Source organism: Lolium perenne, chromosome 6, assembly GCF_019359855.2.
Source record: "Lolium perenne isolate Kyuss_39 chromosome 6, Kyuss_2.0, whole genome shotgun sequence".
In the NCBI taxonomy this organism is placed as follows: domain Eukaryota; kingdom Viridiplantae; phylum Streptophyta; class Magnoliopsida; order Poales; family Poaceae; genus Lolium; species Lolium perenne.
In genome coordinates, this window is record NC_067249.2 from 121,192,479 (window position 1) to 121,211,117 (window position 18,639).

An 18,639-nucleotide genomic window follows, 5' to 3' on the forward strand; every position below is an offset into this window, starting at 1 on the left:
GGATGATTTATCTTGCTGGTAGAAATAACGTCCTTCATGGGAGCCGCTCTTGAAAGTCTGGTTGACGAGGTAGTTTGAGTACCCATTACCATTCGTTGACAACAACAAACACCTCTCAAAATAATTTTACTCCTGTTTTAAAAATGAAAAGCTCTAGCGCATGTTAATCCCTGCTTCCCTCTGCGAAGGGTCAATCTTTTACTTTCATGTTGTGTCACCATCCTTTCTTTGAGCACTTTCTTGAGAGCACAACTGTCATTCTTAGTATAATATGCTTGTCCCAAAATGTGATTGACTGTGGTATAACTTTGATGCTTTTATCTTTGACCATATCTACTTCTAGTCTTTCCATGAACTTCAGAGGTGCCCGAGCATTTATGTTTTGTTGTACAAATACGGCCAAGCGAGATACCACTTTATCATATCTTTTTATGAACATTGCAATCCTGCTGATAGACATGATTCATGATGCTTATTATTAATTTGTTGGTACCTTTTCCATGATTGACATAGCTATTAGATGATCTTATTTGCATGTATCTTATTATGAATTGCCTAAGTACTTGTCCATATCATGAGAATATTTACATCATATGAACAAATGTGTTCGTGAAAGTTCTTTTATCGCACTCAGTTGTTAACTGAATTGCTTGAGGACAAGCAATAAGCTAAGTTTGGGGGGAGTTGATACGTCCAAAACGTATCTACTTTCCCGAACACTTTTGCTATTGTTTTGCCTCTAAATTGTGTATTTTGGATACAACTAACACGGACTAACGCTGTTTTCAGCAGAATTGCTCTGGTGTCTCATTTTTGTGCAGAAATTCAACTTTCAGGAAAATCCCCGGAATTTATGTCGAAGGTCTTATTTTTCCAGACGATTCACGGAACCAGAAGGGCAGGCCTGGGGGAGGCCCGAGGCCTCCACACACTAGGCCAGTGCGGCCCAGGAGGGGGGCGCGCCGCCCTACTGTGTGGCCGCCTCGGTGAGCCTCTGACGCCCTCCTCTGGACTATTTAAGGGTTTCGATCTAAAAACGCGAGACGGGAAGTCAAAGTTGCCAGAAACCATCTAGAACGCCGCCACCATCGCGAAACTCCGTCTCGGGACCAGAAACTCTGTTCTGGCACTCCGCCGGGACGGGGAATTGGAGGAGATCATCACCATCATCACCACCGATGCCTCTCCATCGACCAGCCATGTTTCCCCCATCCATGTGTGAGTAATTCCCCCGCTGTAGGCCGAAGGGGATGGTAGGGATTGGATGAGATTGGTCATGTAATAGCATAAGATTGTTAGGGCATAGTGCCTAGTGTCCGTAATTGGTACTTTGATGATATTGTTGCAACTTGTTATGCTTAATGCTTGTCACTAGGGCCCGAGTGCCATGATCTCAGATCTGAACATGTTATTGTTTCATGATGATATGCATTGTTTTATGATCTTACCTGCAAGTTGTATACACATGTCGCTGTCCGGAACCCGAGGCCCCAAAGTGACAGAAATTGGGACAACCGGAGGGGAAGGCAGTGATGTGAGGATCACATGTGTTCACGGAGTGTTAATTCTTTGCTCCGGTACTCTATTAAAAGGAGTACCTTAATTTCCAGTAGATTCCCTAGAGGCCCGGCTGCCACCGGCTGGTAGGACAAAAGATGTTGTGCAAGTTTCTCATTGCGAGCACGTACGACTAAATATGGAACACATGCCTATGGACTGTTTAGTACTTGGACACCGTTTTATTACTATCTGCAAATGCCCTGCTTTGATTGTTACATGAGTTTCTCTCATCCATGCAACGCCCGTTCATCCATCCCTGTGCCTACAATATTTTAATCCTGCTGTTTACTATAATCACTACTGCTGTCTTTGTTACACTGCTACTTCTATAAACTGTTACTACTGATAAACTCTTGCGAGCAAGTCTGTTTCCAGGTGCAGCTGAATTGACAACTCCGCTGGTAAGGCTTTCAAGTATTGTTTGTCTCCCCTTGTGTCGAATCAATAAATTGGGTTTTACTTCCTGCGAAGACTGTTGCGATCCCCTATACTTGTGGGTCATCAAGACTATTTTCTGGCGCCGTTGCCGGGGAGCATAGCTTTATTTGGAAGTTCACTTGGATTGATATTGTTCGCTGCAAATTCTCCATCATGGGTAAATCTCGCGATCCTAAAGTCGCCATATTACCATCGACTACAAGAAAAGGTACAACTCCGAGTACCTCTGCTGCTCTTGATTCACCATCTGTGATAAGTCAACTTGTTTCACCACCACAAGCTTCACTTGCTGGTACTTCTGCTGAATCTGAAAACTCTTATAATATTGATGATGCTTCTGTTGTGCTTGATGATAGTGGTTCATTGGGATCTTTTCTAGATGCTACAATTGCTAGGTCTAGACAAATTGAAAATACTGAAACTCCTAATGAAAATACTGCTACACCTGTTAATTCACCTGAGTCTGTTGAATACTCTAGTGATGATCCTGATGAAGATTATGTGGAACTTGATGATGATTTTATTGATAGATGCAATGCTACTGCTGATGCAAGAAAAATTTAAAAGTTCCTTGCACAACATACTATTAGATATAAACTGTCTCCTGATCCTAAATTTGCTACATCTCCTATAAACATTAAGGATAAGGATTATGATTTTTCTCTTGATCTATCTCATATAGCTATTGTTGAGAAAACACCCTTTTGTGGTACTGAAAAAGGAAGTGCTGTAGAACACATGAATGAACTTTCTACTTTAAGTAGCTTGTTTTCTGATGATGTCAAGATGCGTACTTATTTTGTTGCTAAAATTTTTCCTTTCTCATTAAAGGATGATGCTAAAACTTGGTATAATAATTTGCCTCCTGCTTCTATTGATAGTCCAAGTTGTTTGCTTGATGTTTTCTTTCGGAAATATTTTCCTGCTATTTATCGAAAGTACTACGATACTCTTATTTATCGAAAGTACTACGATACACTCACCTTCTGCTCCTCGTTGGGTTCGACACTCTTATTTATCGAAAGTACTACGATACACCCCCTATACTTGTGGGTCATCAGTGGGTTCATGCCTTCATTGAATCTGGGACAGTGACAGAAAGTTCTAAGGTTGTGGATGTGCTGTTGCCACTACGGATAAAACATCAATGCTTTGTCTAAGGATATTTGTATTGTTTACATTACGCACAGTACTTACCGCAATTGTCTGTTGTTTGCAACTTAATACTCGAAGGGGTGCGGATGCTAACCCGAAGGTGGACTTTTTAGGCATAGATGCATGCTGGATGACGGTCTATGTTCTTTGTCATAATGCCCTAAGTAAATCTCATAGTATTCATCATGATATGTATGTGCATTGTTATGCCCTCTCTATTTGTCAATTGCCCAACTGTAATTTGTTCACCCAACATGTTATTTATCTTATTGGAGAGACACCACTAGTGAACTGTGGACCCCGGTCCATTCTTTTACATCTGAAATACAATCTACTGCAATCATTGTTATTTTTTGTTTTCTGCAAGCAAACATCATTTTCCACACCATATGTTTAATCCTTTGTTTTCAGCAAGCCGGTGAGATTGACAACCTCACTGTTAAGTTGCGGCAAAGTAGTTTGATTGTGTTGTGCAGGTTCCACGTTGGCACCGGAATCCCTGGTGTTGCGCCGCACTACACTCCTTCACCAACAACCTTCACGTGGTCTTCATCTCCTACTGGTTCGATAACCTTGGTTTCTTACTGAGGGAAAACTCGCTGATGTACTCATCATACCTTCCTCTTGGGGTTCCCAACGGACGTGTGCTTTACCGTCACAAGCAGCTACTTTTCTGGCGCCGTTGCCGGGGAGATCAAGACACGCTGCAAGGGGAGTCTCTCACATCCAATCTCTTTACTTTTTTTATTGTCTTGCTTTATTTTATTTTCTGTCTTGTTTGCTTTCTTTAAATCAAAAACACAAAAAAATTAGTTACTTGTTTTACTTTATTTAATTTGGTTTTTCTTTATTTATTTTTATTATTACTAAAATGAGTACTCCTGAGAACACTAAGTTGTGTGACTTCACTAGCACAAATAATAATGATTTCATATGCACTACAGCAGAATTTTATGAAATTAAACCTGCTTTACTAAATCTTGTTATGAGAGAGCAATTTTCTGGTGTTAGTACTGATGATGCTGCTGCCCATCTGTTGCTGTCAAAACCCACCGGCGGGCAGCGACGGGCAACACCGTAGAGCCGGGAACAACCTAGGGCTGCGGCTGGCCGAGGTCCCTCCGAGCGATGGCCCGCAAAAACTTCTGGTCACACGTCCGATGCTGATCGCAAGGGCGTGCCACCTGACCTATACCTGGTCAGGAAGGTGATGGAGATGCCTCGCTTAGTTTCCTGCATGGCATACACGTAAACATTAAATACGAGCCTCGATCGGCTCTCAGGTTGTCCTGTGAATCGGCTCAAGGAGCCGATCCACCCATGATTCGTACGAGGTGCACGAATATATGGTGGTCCTGCTTGATCAAGATAAAGCTAATGAGATCTACGATGATTTAGGGTTTTCACCGCATAATCGGATCATCCTACTCAGGATTGGGCCTCGCGGCCACGCACGGTGATCGTAAGCCGATCCTAGACAAGGCCTAAAAACCAACACGAGGTTGATCCCCGGAACATCCTGTCTAGGACTAACAAACGACACCCTACGTGCCGCTGGATCCTCCCGCCCTTTGTAAGGCCTAACTATTGCAGATATTAAACTAATCCTTGATGAACAAGGAGCAATCGTAACGGATCAGATCTACTAAAATAATGATCAAGCGGGGTGCCGCCCCTACACCTAAGATAGGTGTAAGGGCGGCTAGATATGCAAGGGTTGCACTACGACAGCATGTTACGCGAAGAACTATGCTAACCCTAACACATCTATGATAACTACGTTGCTCGCCATCAAAAAGGCTTCAGTACGAGCAACGCATGAACAACATGAAGCTTGTGCTGCCTAGATCGCAAGATGCGATCTAGGCAGCATGTTGCTTACCGGTAGAAACCCTCGAGACGAAGGAGTTGGCGATGCGCCGAGATTGATTTGGTTGGTTGAACGTTGGTTGTTGTTTATTCCATAAACCCTAGATACATATTTATAGTCCAGGGGACTTTCTAATTTAGGCGTGCACCTAACCGTGCACGGGTAAAACTCTAACTAACCGACACGTATCCTAATATGTTACAGATACACGGGCAAAGTAGCCCAACTTTGCATATAAGGCCGATCCACGTATTTCTTCCGTATATAATCTTCAAGCCCATCTTGATCGTGGCCCACCTCTGACTTGGTCAAATTCTGGTGATAACACATGCCCCCCTGGTTTTGGAATTGATAATTCCAAAATCACTCCGTTTTTTTCTTCGTCGGGTCATGTCATGGCAGAGCAGAACCGTCGCAGCATTTTTCATCATGATGCCCTGTCTTCTCAACTATTCCGCGCGATCTGACCGTTGTCTTTGGGCACCGCCTCCTTGGAAACTGCTGTGGCATTGAATTTCTACTATAGCCCCTTTATTTAACCGCTCTAAGTAGTTTGCCACTTCATCATCTTGCTCTGTTCTGGCCATCGGCACCCAAAAAACCCCAATCTCCCATAGCCATGTCTTCCTCTTCTTCCTCTTCCACCTCGTCGGTCTTCTCTGACTCTTCCTCCTCCCGCGAGCCGACGCCGGAGTGGGGCTCGTTGGCGGCGCACGACATTCTTGCCCCGACGACGTGGGACAAGGAAGAACACGATTCCTCCATCTGGTCTGAGGATGACAAATCCCTGACCGACGGAGAGGGCGACCTTCACTTCCTCGTCGAAGGGGAAGAGGAGGCGGAGAGCGAAGACGACCGCTTCTCCTGGGACGATTTCACCTCTTCCGAGGAAGAGGCGGAGGAGGAGGAGGACGACGACGACTCCCTTGAAGGTTACCCACCAGCGAAGCGCCTCCGCACCTGGTGGGACGACGACAGTGATGACGACGATGAGGAAGATGAGGATCCCGTAGAAGGCTACGGAAGCTCCGATGAGGAGCCTCTCAGCAGCTGCGCCGGAGGCAGCGACGACGAGCGCAGCAACGGCCCCTAGATTAGGGATCAGTAGTAGTAGTTGGCTTTTGCCCTCTTCTTCCTTGAGCAATCGGCAATGAAGAAAAATCCCTTAATTAATTTCGCTTCCTTGTCCACCTTGCCGATCGTCGAATGGGGCTGCCGTACAGAGAGCCGATAGCAGAACATCGGCTCGTATCACGACCCGAGGCCAAGCTGTTGCCTAAACACGCAGTCCAACAGGCCTCAATAAGCCTAATTCTCGTCCAAACCATCAGAATGAACTCCTCCGCAACCCCTAAGAGATTCGTCTCGCACATCATGATTTCTGGTCTGAACCGATTCTGTTAACTTGCTAGTTTGGACTTATTCCTCTAGAGTCGATATCAGCGTATCGGCTTTGTTATTCTGAAGTCGATGCCCATGCATCGGCTGTATTTGCATACTGTTATCTCCATACGTCTTCTCAAGTCGATGCCTGCGCATCGGCTGTGATTTTTTTTTGTTTTTTTTTTACTGGCCGATGACAAATCGGCCCTCACATCTCACTGCCCGTCATCCCACATGCTTGGGAAATATTTCTTGAGGTGTTGACCATTGACAGCTACTGGGAATTTCTCGCCGTCCAACTCTTCCAACATGTATGCATTACCCTTCAAGGCTTGGACAACTTTGTACGGACCATGCCAATTAGGAGACCATTTGCCATATGCCTTGTCCCTGGTTCCTAACGGCAACACAGCTTCCCATACTAGATCACCAACTTGAAACTCCTTTGGTCTAACCTTTTTATTGTAGGCACGAGCCACCCTGGCTTTGTTCTCCTTAATCTTCTCCAATGACCAAAGCCTAAGCTCCGTTGCGTCCTCAATAGTGTCACTCATCAAGGCTGCATATTCTTCAGTTGTCAGATCATTCTGAAACGTGACACGTCTTGATCCAGCCGTAATTTCCCAAGGCAATACGGCTTCCTGTCCATAAACAAGCTGGTACGGCGAAGTCTTTATAGCTCCATGGCACGACATGCGGTAGGCCCATAATGCTTCTGACAACTTCTCATGCCAATCCCTAGGGTTCTCGTCAATTTTCCTCTTGATCAGCTTGATTAGACTCTGATTAGACGCTTCAGCCTGCCCATTAGCTTGAGCATAGTACGGGGATGATCGGATCAGTTTAATCCCCATGTCATCGCAGAACTTCCTGAATTCTTTAGAAATAAAGACCGAACCTCCATCGGTCGTGATAGTTTGGGGAATCCCGGACCTATGAATGACGTGTTCTTTCACAAATTTGATCACATCTTCTGATTTCACCTTTTTCATAGGGACGGCTTCCACCCACTTGGTGAAGTAATCTGTGATAACCAAAATCCATTCATGTTTTTTACTCGACGCCGGATGGATTTTGCCGATCATATCCATGCCCCACCCCCGAAACGGCCAAGGCTTGATGATAGGGTTCATTGCTGATGCTGGTACCATCTGAATCTTCCCGAACATCTGGCACGCTTGGCACCCCTTGTAATAATTGAAGCAATCTTCAAGCATGGTGGGCCAATAAAACCCTGATCGCCTGATTAACCACTTCATCTTATGAGCCGACTGATGAGTTCCACAGGCGCCTTCATGCACCTCATGTAAGAGCCGATTAGACTCAGTTGGCCCCAGGCACTTAAGTAGTAACCCTTCCAACGTCCTGTAGAACATATCGTCTCCTATGAGGACATACTTCATGGCTTTGTACCTTATCCGTTTAGGTGCCCCCCGAGCCGAATCTTTTAAATAATTGAAGATTTCGGCTCTCCAATCATCCTGTTCCAGGAATTGTACCTGAACCTCCGACCCATCAGATATATCTATATAGCCTGACGCCATTTGCGCGAGATTGTTGGCCTCGGTATTTTGGGATCTTGGGACCCAATTAAAGTTGATGTACCGAAACTGTGTCATCAACTCACGGCATTCCACCCAATATGGGAAAAGTGATTCACTTTCGCACTTATATTCATCCGTGAGCTGGTTAATCACCAACTTTGAGTCTCCAAAAAGCTCTACTGCTTCAGCTCCAGCTTCCAGTAGCAACTCCATTCCCTTACGTATTGCCTCATATTCTGCTACGTTGTTGGTGCAAGGGGTAGATAATCTGATGGAGAAGGAATATTCTGCCCCCCGAGGCGACACGAGCAGAATGCCAATGCCACAACCATCGTCACAAACCGATCCATCGAAGAACATAGCCCATGCACGTATAGATAGTGCTGCTATATTGGTACTGATCCGTTCAGCGATAAGATCGGCCAACGCTTGTCCCTTGACTGCTTTCGCAGGCTGATACCGGAGATCGAATTCTGACAACGCAAACATCCACTTACCAAGTCGGCCTTTTAAAACGGGGGCCGACAACATGTGCTTGACAACATCTGACTTGCATATGACGATGATCTCTGCCGTCAAAAGGATGTGATGAAGCTTGGTGCAAGTAAAGAACAGGCAGAGGCAAAGTTTTTCGACCTCAGGGTATCTTGTCTCCGCGTCCAGCATCCTTCTGCTGAGGTAGAAAACGACCTTTTCAACGCCCTCGTAGAGTTGCACCACCACCGAAGCGATGGATGTGTCAGCTACTGACAAGTAGATGTAGAACGGCCTGTCTTGCTGGGGCGGAACTAGCACAGGCGGCGTCGTCAGATACCGCTTAATCTCATCAAACGCCTGTTGCTGTTCTGCCCCCCAGTGAAACTCGTCATCAGATTTAGTCTTCACCAGCGCCATGAACGGCTCGATTCGTCCTGACAGATTAGAGATGAATCGTCGGACAAAATTGATCTTGCCGATGAGGCGTTGGAGCTCCTTCTTCGTGGTTGGCGGCTGCATGGTACGCACCGCCTCCTGACTTTTCAGGCCGATCTCAATTCCTCGTTCATGAACCAGAAAACCTAGGAATTGACCAGCCGTCACGCCAAAGGCGCACTTCTTCGGATTCATTCTCAGTCCGAATTTCCGAGTTCGGTCTAGGACGCGCCGTAGATCGTCCAAGTGTCCCTCCATGGAGACTGATTTGACTACCACGTCGTCGATATAGATCTCCACCAGCTTGCCGATCAGATCATGAAATATATAATTCATGGCTCGTTGGTACGTTGCACCAGCATTCTTCAACCCAAAGGTCATGACCACATATTCAAACAAGCCTACTGCCCCTGGTACTCTGAATGCGGTCTTGTGTATATCTTCCGGAGCCATGAAGATCTGGTTATAACCGGCGTTGCCATCCATGAAGCTCAACACCTTGTGGCCAGCAGCGGCATTTATCAACGTTTCTACCACAGGCATCGGATATTCGTCCTTTGGAGTGGCTCTGTTGAGATCTCGAAAATCGATGGCCACCCGCCATCGGCCGTCCTTCTTCTCTACAGGAACGATACTGGAGATCCACTCAGCATACCTGCATGGCCTGATGAACCCGGCGGCCAACATTTTCTCGATCTCTTTCTTGACTTCTTCCAGAATTTCGGCCCTCATTTGACGTGCTCGTTGTTGGAATGGCTGAAATCCTTTCTTGAGGGGGAGCCGATGTTCGATGATACTCCTGTCCAAACCAGGCATCTCCGCGTAATCCCATGCAAAGCAATCTGGGTATTCCTTCAACAGAGCTATCATCTGCCCCCTGAGCTGTGGATCTAACTTCTTGCTGATAAAAGTCGGTCGCGGCTTATCCCCAGGACCAATGTCGACTTCCTCTAGCTCATCAGCCGATGTAAACCCATACCCTAGCTTTCCGTCACCTGTGAGGTCGACGCCACATACTGGGAGAGCAGGTGGTATGGATAATACGGGCCGATCGCTAGAATCGGCTTCCATCTTGATCATTACCAGGACCTTTTGGCAGTGTCGGGGCCGGTCGCGGGGAGCGGCTCCTTCCTTATCTTCGCTATGGGAGCAGCTGCCCTCGTCTCCACCTTCATCAGGGCGGTGCCCCAGTTCTACCATGTTGATGTTGAACAAGTATCTTGGCTGGCACCTCCTGGGGTAAGTGTCTTCAGCGGCGCATGACGGTGGATTAGGCACTTCTGGAGTCGCCAACGCGAATGACGACGGTGGACGGGGCTGAAGTGGCACTTCTCCTTGGTAGGTCCCGAGAGCTGGTCCTAATAGAAAGTGCTGATGCTTCATGACCTCCTGGATCATCCGAAAAGCAACATGCTCCAAAGTATTCACCAGGCTCTCAGAATGGCGATGCAGCGAGTGAGTCACCATGCAGCTAATCTCCTGGCGCAGGGACCTGGTACGTTCTTCTGACGGGACGGACAGGTCCACTCCATCGAGCGCGCCTTCCGGTGAGAACTCCTTCCACCGGACGCCATGTGCACGGGTTCTGTGAAATGAGCCGATGAGGTCGGCTTCGAGGATGGCTTTGACCTCGTCATACTTCTTCTTGAGCTCGTCGGTCAGATCCTCGTACGTGACTGGAGTGCCGTCCGCCATCTCAGATGTAGATGGCGATGTGGTTGATGTAGAAGCTTGTCCCACCGGGCGTGCCAGAATGTGTTGCTGTCAAAACCCACCGGCGGGCAGCGACGGGCAACACCGTAGAGCCGGGAACAACCTAGGGCTGCGGCTGGCCGAGGTCCCTCCGAGCGACGGCCCGCAAAGCCTTCTGGTCACACGTCCGATGCTGATCGCAAGGGCGTGCCACCTGACCTATACCTAGTCAGGAAGGTGATGGAGATGCCTCGCTTAGTTTCCTGCATGGCATACACGTAAACATTAAATACGAGCCTCGATCGGCTCTCAGGTTGTCCTGTGAATCGGCTCAAGGAGCCGATCCACCCATGATTCGTACGAGGTGCACGAATATATGATGGTCCTGCTTGATCAAGATAAAGCTAATGAGATCTACGACGATTTAGGGTTTTCATCGCATAATCGGATCATCCTACTCAGGATTGGGCCTCGCGGCCACGCACGGTGATCGTAAGCCGATCCTAGACAAGGCCTAAAAACCAACACGAGGTTGATCCCCGGAACATCCTGTCTAGGACTAACAAACGACACCCTACGTGCCGCTGGATCCTCCCGCCCTTTGTAAGGCCTAACTATTGCAGATATTAAACTAATCCTTGATGAACAAGGAGCAATCGTAACGGATCAGATCTACTAAAATAATGATCAAGCGGGGTGCCGCCCCTACACCTAAGATAGGTGTAAGGGCGGCTAGATATGCAAGGGTTGCACTACGACAGCATGTTACACGAAGAACTATGCTAACCCTAGCACATCTATGATAACTACGTTGCTCGCCATCAAAAAGGCTTCAGTACGAGCAACGCATGAACAACATGAAGCTTGTGCTGCCTAGATCGCAAGATGCGATCTAGGCAGCATGTTGCTTACCGGTAGAAACCCTCGAGACGAAGGAGTTGGCGATGCGCCGAGATTGATTTGGTTGGTTGAACGTTGGTTGTTGTTTATTCCATAAACCCTAGATACATATTTATAGTCCAGGGGACTTTCTAATTTAGGCGTGCACCTAACCGTGCACGGGTAAAACTCTAACTAACCGACACGTATCCTAATATGTTACAGATACACGGGCAAAGTAGCCCAACTTTGCATATAAGGCCGATCCACGTATTTCTTCCGTATATAATCTTCAAGCCCATCTTGATCGTGGCCCACCTCTGACTTGGTCAAATTCTGGTGATAACACCATCTTAATAATTTTGTTGAACTTTGTGAAATGAAAAAGTATAAGGATATAGATGGGGATATTATAAAACTGAAATTGTTTCCTTTCTCCTTGAGAGGAAGAGCTAAAGATTGGTTGCTATCTTTGCCTAAAAATAGTATTAGTTCATGGACTAAATGTAAAGATGCTTTCATTGGAAAATATTATCCTCCTGCTAAAATTATATCTTTGAGAAGTAGCATTATGAATTTTAAGCAATTGCATAATGAACATGTTGCCCAAGCATGGGAGAGAATGAAATCTTTGGTAAAGAATTGCCCTACCCATGGACTAACTACTTGGATGATCATCCAAACCTATTATGCAGGATTAAATTTTTCTTCAAGGAACCTATTGGATTCAGCTGCTAGAGGTACTTTTATGTCCATCACTTTGGATGCTGCAACAAAGCTTCTTGATGATATGATGATCAACTATTCTGAATGGCACACTGAAAGGACGCCTCAAGGTAAGAAGGTAAATTCTGTTGAAGAAACCTCTTCCTTGAGTGATAAGATTGATGTTATTATGTCTATGCTTGTTAATGGTAAATCTCATGTTGATCTTAATAATGTTCCTTTAGCTTCATTGGTTGCTCAAGAAGAGCATGTTGATGTGAACTTCATTAAAAAATAATAATTTCAACAATGCTTATAGTAATAATTTTGGTAACAACAACTATAGGCCATATCCTTCTAATAGTGGTAATGGTTATGGTAATTCTTACAACAATAGTAGGAGTGTACCCTCTGATCTTGAAGTCATGCTTAAAGAATTTATTAGTACACAAACTGCTTTTAACAAATCTATTGAGGAAAAGTTTGGTAAAATTGATGTTCTTGCTTCTAAGGTTGATAGTCTTGCTCTTGATGTTGATCTTTTAAAACTGAAAGTTATGCCTAATGAAGTTAAAGATAACTAAATTCTTGCTACAGCAAATGCTATCCAAGTTCGATTTAATGACAATATTAGATTGATGGCTGAATTGCATGCTAGGTGGGAAAGAGAAGAAAAACTTGCTAAAGAGAATAATATAGCTAGAGTTTGGACTATTACCACCACTAATAATGTTGATGCTTCACATGTTGCTAAATCTCCTACTATCAATGGTAAAATATTTGGTGTTGGTAATGTTTCTACTTCTACTACAAAGCGTGCAAAATTGCCTAAAACTACTGAAACTATTTGTGATGAAAGTGCTGAATTTTTTCAAAGTGTTGGGGACAATGGTCCCATTGCTTTAGATCATAATGGCTTTGATTTTGATAATTGTCATATTTCTGAAGTTATTAAGTTCTTGCAAAAACTTTCTAGAAGTCCTAATGCTAGTGCTATAAACTTGGCCTTTACAAAACATATTACAAATGCTCTCATTAAAGCTAGGGAAGAGGAATTAAAACTTGAAGCTTCTATCCCTAGGAAGTTGGAAGATGGTTGGGAGCCCATCATTAAAATGGAGGTCAATGATTTTGATTGTAATGCTTTATGTGATCTTGGTGCAAGTATTTCTGTTATGCCTAAGAAACTTTATGATATCCTTGACTTGCCACCTTTGGAATATTGTTATTTGGATGTTAATCTTGCTGATAATTCTATAAAGAAACCTTTGGGGGAGAATTGACAATGTTCACATTACGGTTAACAATAACCTTGTCCCCGTTGATTTTGTTGTTTTGGATATTGAATGCAATGCATCTTGTCCTATTGTTTTGGGAAGACCCTTTCTTCGAACCGTTGGTGCTATTATTGATATGAAAGAAGGAAATATTAAATATCAATTCCCTCTTAACAAAGGTATGGAACACTTCCGTAGAAAGAGAATGAAGATTCCTTTTGATTCTATTATTAGAACAAATTATGATGTTGATGCTTCTTCTCTTGATGTTACTTGATTTTCACTTTCTGCGCCTAGCTGAAAGGCGTTAAAGAAAAGTGCTTATGGGAGACAACCCATTATTTTATTTCTGCAATTTTTGTTTTATATTTGAGTCAAGGTGCTTGTTACTACTGTAGCAATACCTTTGTATCTTTATTTTCTTGCATTGTTTTGCCAAGTAAGTCTTTGATAGAAAGTTGATACTAGATTTGGATTTCTGCGCAGAAACAGATTTCTAGCTGTCACGGTTTTGAGTTTTTCTCTCTGTAGAAAAATCTAAAAATCTTGAAAAAATCCATGAGTAATCCTCAGATATGTACGCAACTTGCATTCAACTGGAGCTTTTCAATCTGAGCATGTTAAGTGCCTCGAAAAAAATCGTCTTTACGGACTATTCTGTTTTGACAGATTATGCCTTTTATTTCGCATTGCCTCTTTGACTGTGTTTGAGTGGGTTTCTTTGCTCCATTAAATTTCAGTAACCTTGGGTAATGTCCAGAAGTGTTGGGAATGATTGTGTCCTTGCTGAACATGTGAATTTTTGATTATGCACTAACCCTCTAATGAGATTGCTTTGATTTTGGTGTGAAGGAAGTTTTCAAGGATCAAGAGAGGAGGATGATATAATATGATCAAGAAGAGTGAAAAGTCTAAGATTGGGGATGCCCCCGTGGTTCATCCCTGCATATTTCAAGAATACTCAAGCGTCTAAGCTTGGGGATGCCCAAGGCATCCCCTTCTTCATCAACAACTTATCAGGTCACCTCTAGTGAAACTATATTTTTATTCCGTCACATCTTATGTGCTTTACTTGGAGCGTCTGTGTGCTTTTATTTTCGTTTTGTTATTTTGATTTTTTAAAAAATCGGATCCTAACATGCTTGTGTGGGAGAGAGACACGCTCCGCTTTTTCATTTGAACACTGGTGTTCTTTGTTTTATTTTTAATGTTCATGGCAAAAGCTGAAAGCCGCTGCACTTATTGCTTTTTGGTTGGAAACAGAAAATGCTTCATGTGGTAGTTGATATATTGTCTTGAATAATTTGATACTTGGCAATTGTTTTGAGCTCTCAAGTAGATCATGTTTAAGCTCTTGCATCATGTAGTTTAAACCTATTAGTGGAGAACTACCGTAGAGCTTGTTGAAGTTTGGTTTGCATGATTGGTCTCTCTAAGGTCTAGATATTTTCTGGTAAAAGTGTTTGAGCAACAAGGAAGACAGTGTAGAGTCTTATAATGCTTGCAATATGTTCTTATGTAAGTTTTGATGTACCGGTTTATACTTGTGTTTTCTTCAAACAACCTTGCTAGCCAAAGCCTTGTACTGAGAGGGAATGCTTCTCGTGCATCCAAAACCTTGAGCTAAAACCTATGCCATTTGTGTCCACCATAACTACATACTATGTGGTATTTTTCTGCCATTCCAAATAAATACTTCACGTGCTACCTTTAAACAATTCAAAACTTTATTACTCCTTATTTGTGTCAATGTTTTATAGCTCATGAGGAAGTATGTGGTGTTTTATTTTTCAATCTTGTTGGGCAGACTTTCACCAATGGACTAGTGGCATATACATCCGCTTATCGAATAATTTTGCAAAAAGAGCTGGCAACGGGGTGCCCAGCCCCAATTAATTAACTTTCATTAATAATTCTCTTCACATTTTTTGCCCTGATTTATCAGTAAGCAACTTAATTTTGCAATAGACACTCCTCCATGGTATGTGAAATGTTGGAAGGCACCCGAGGATTCGGTCAGCCATGGCTTGTGAAAGCAAAAGGTTGGGAGGATTGTCATCTATCAATAAAACTAAAATACATGTGTAAACAAAAGAGAAGAGGGATGATCTACCTTGCTGGTAGAGATAACGTCCTTCATGGGAGCCGCTCTTTGTAAGTATTTTTGACAAGGGGGTTAGAATGCCCACTACCATTCGTTGACAACAACAAACACCTCTCAAAACTTTATTTTTATGCTCTCTTTATGATTTCAAAACTTGAAAAGCTCTAGCACATGATTTAATCCCTGCTTCCCTCTGCGAAGGGCCTTTCTTTTACTTTATGTTGAGTCAGTTTACCTATTTCTTTCTATCTTAGAAGTAAACACTTGTATCAAATGTGTGCATTGATTCTTACATGCTTGCTTATTGCACTCATCATATTACTTTGTGTTGACAATTATCCATGAGATATACATGATAAAAGTTGAAAGCAATTGCTGAAACTTAAATCTTCCTTTGTGTTACTTCAAGACCTTTTATTAAGAATCTATTGCTTTATGAGCTAACTCTTATGAAAGACTTTTTGATGCTTGTCTTGAAAGTACTATTCATGAAAAGTTTTTGCTATATGATTCAGTTGTTTAGTCATTATCTTTTTGTTAGCAAACTATATACCATTGATTTGAGTCACTTCATTCATCTCATATGCTTTACAATAGTATTGATCAAGATTATGTTAGTAGCATGTCACTTCAGAAATTATTGTTTTTATCGTTTACCTACTCGAGGACGAATAGGAACTAAGCTTGGGGATGCTTGATACGTCTCCAACGTATCTATAATTTATTATGTTCCATGCTAGTTTTATGACAATACCTACATGTTTTATTCACACTTTATAATGTTTTATGCATTTTCTGGGACTAACCTATTAACAAGATGCCACAGTGCCAGTTCCTGTTTTCTGCTGTTTTTGATTTCAGAAAAGTTAGTTTACAAATATTCTCGGAATTGGACGAAACAAAAGCCCACGGCCCTATTTTCCACAGAGTCTTCCAGAAGTCCGAAGAAGAGTCGAGGAAGGTCAGCAGGGGGCCCACACCATAAGGCGGTGCGGCAGTGGGGCCCCCCGCGCCGACCTATGGGGAGGGAGCCCCCTGGCTCCCCCGACGTTGCCTCTCCGCCTATTTATTCCTTCGTTCGCGAAAACCCTTATACCGAGAGCCAAAATACCAGAACAGTTCCAAAGACGCCGCCGCCGTCAACCCCATCTCGGGGGGTTTAGAAGATATCCTCCGGCACCCTGCCGGAGAGGGGAATCATCACCGGAGGGCTCTACATCACCATGCCCGCCTCCGGACTGATGCGTGAGTAGTTCATCCTTGGACTATGGGTCCATAGCAGTAGCTAGATGGTTGTCTTCTCCTATTATGCCATCATGTTTAGATCTTGTGAGCTGCCTATCATGATCAAGATCATCTATTTGTAATGCTACATGTTGTGTTAGTTGGGATCCGATGAATATGGAATACTATGTCAAGTTGATTATTGATCTATCTTATATATGTTATTTATGATCTTGCATGCTCTCCGTTGCTAGTAGAGGCTCTGGCCAAGTTGATACTTGTAACTTCAAGAGGGGGTATTTATGCTAGATAGTGGGTTCATGCCTCCATTGAATCTGGGACAGTGACAGAAAGTTCTATGGTTGTGGATGTGATGTTGCCACTAGGGATAAAACATCAATGCTTTGTCTAAGGATATTTGTATTGTTTACATTACACACAGTACTTAATGCAGTTGTCTGTTGTTTGCAACTTAATACTGGAAGGGGTGCAGATGCTAACCCGAAGGTGGATGACACGCGTACAGCACGCGTCCGTTGGGAACCCCAAGTGGAAGGTGTGATGCGTACAGCAGCAAGTTTCCCTCAGTAAGAAACCAAGGTTTATCGAACCAGTAGGAGCCAAGAAGCACGTTGAAGGTTGATGGCGGCGGAGTGTAGTGCGGCGCAACACCAGGGATTCCGGCGCCAACGTGGAACCTGCACAACACAGCCAAATTACTTTGCCCCAACGTGACAATGAGGTTGTCAATCTCACCGGCTTGCTATAACAAAGGATTAGATGTATAGTGTGGATGATGATGTTTGCAGAAAACAGTAGAACGAGTATTGCGGTAGATTGTATTCGATGTAAAAGAATGGACCGGGGTCCACAGTTCACTAGTGGTGTCTCTCCCATAAGATAAATAGCATGTTGGGTGAACAAATTACAGTTGGGCAATTGACAAATAAAGATGGCATGACAATGCACATACATGTTATGATGAGTAGTGTGAGATTCAATTGGGCATTACGGCAAAGTACATAGCCCGCTATCCAGCATGCATCTATTCCTAAAAAGTCCACCTCCAGGTTATCATCCGAACCCCTTCCAGTATTAAGTTGCAAACAACAGACAATTGCATTAAGTATGGTGCGTAATGTAATCAACAAATACATTCTTAGACATAGCATTGATGTTTTATCCCTAGTGGCAACAGCACATCCACAACCTTAGAACTTTCTGTCACTATCCCAGATTTAATGGAGGCATGAACCCACTATCGAGCATAAATACTCCCTCTTGGAGTTACAAGTAATGACTTGCCAGAGCCTCTACTAATAACGGAGAGCATGCAAGATCATAAACAACACATAGATGATAGATTGATAATCAACATAACATAGCATTCCATATTCATCGTATCCCAACAAACGCAACATGTAGCATTACAAATAGATGATGTTGATCATGTTAGGCAGCTCACAAGATCCAACAATGATAGCACAATTAGGAGAAGACGACCATCTAGCTACTGCTATGGACCCATAGTCCAGGGGTGAATGATACGTCTCCGACGTATCGATAATTTCTTATGTTCCATGCCACATTATTGATGTTATCTACATGTTTTATGCACACTTTATGTCATATTCGTGCGTTTTCCGGAACTAACCTATTAACAAGATGCCACAGTGCCAGTTCCTGTTTTCTGCTGTTTTTGGTTCCAGAAAGGCTGTTCGGGCAATATTCTCGGAATTGGACGAAATCAACGCCAAACCTCCTATTTTTCCCGGAAGCATCCAGAACACCGAAGGGGAGTCGGAGAGGGGCCAGAGGGCCACCAGACCATAAGGCGGCGCGGCCTGGCCTGGGCCCGCGCCACCCTATGGTGTGGAGCCCCCAGGCACCCTCCTG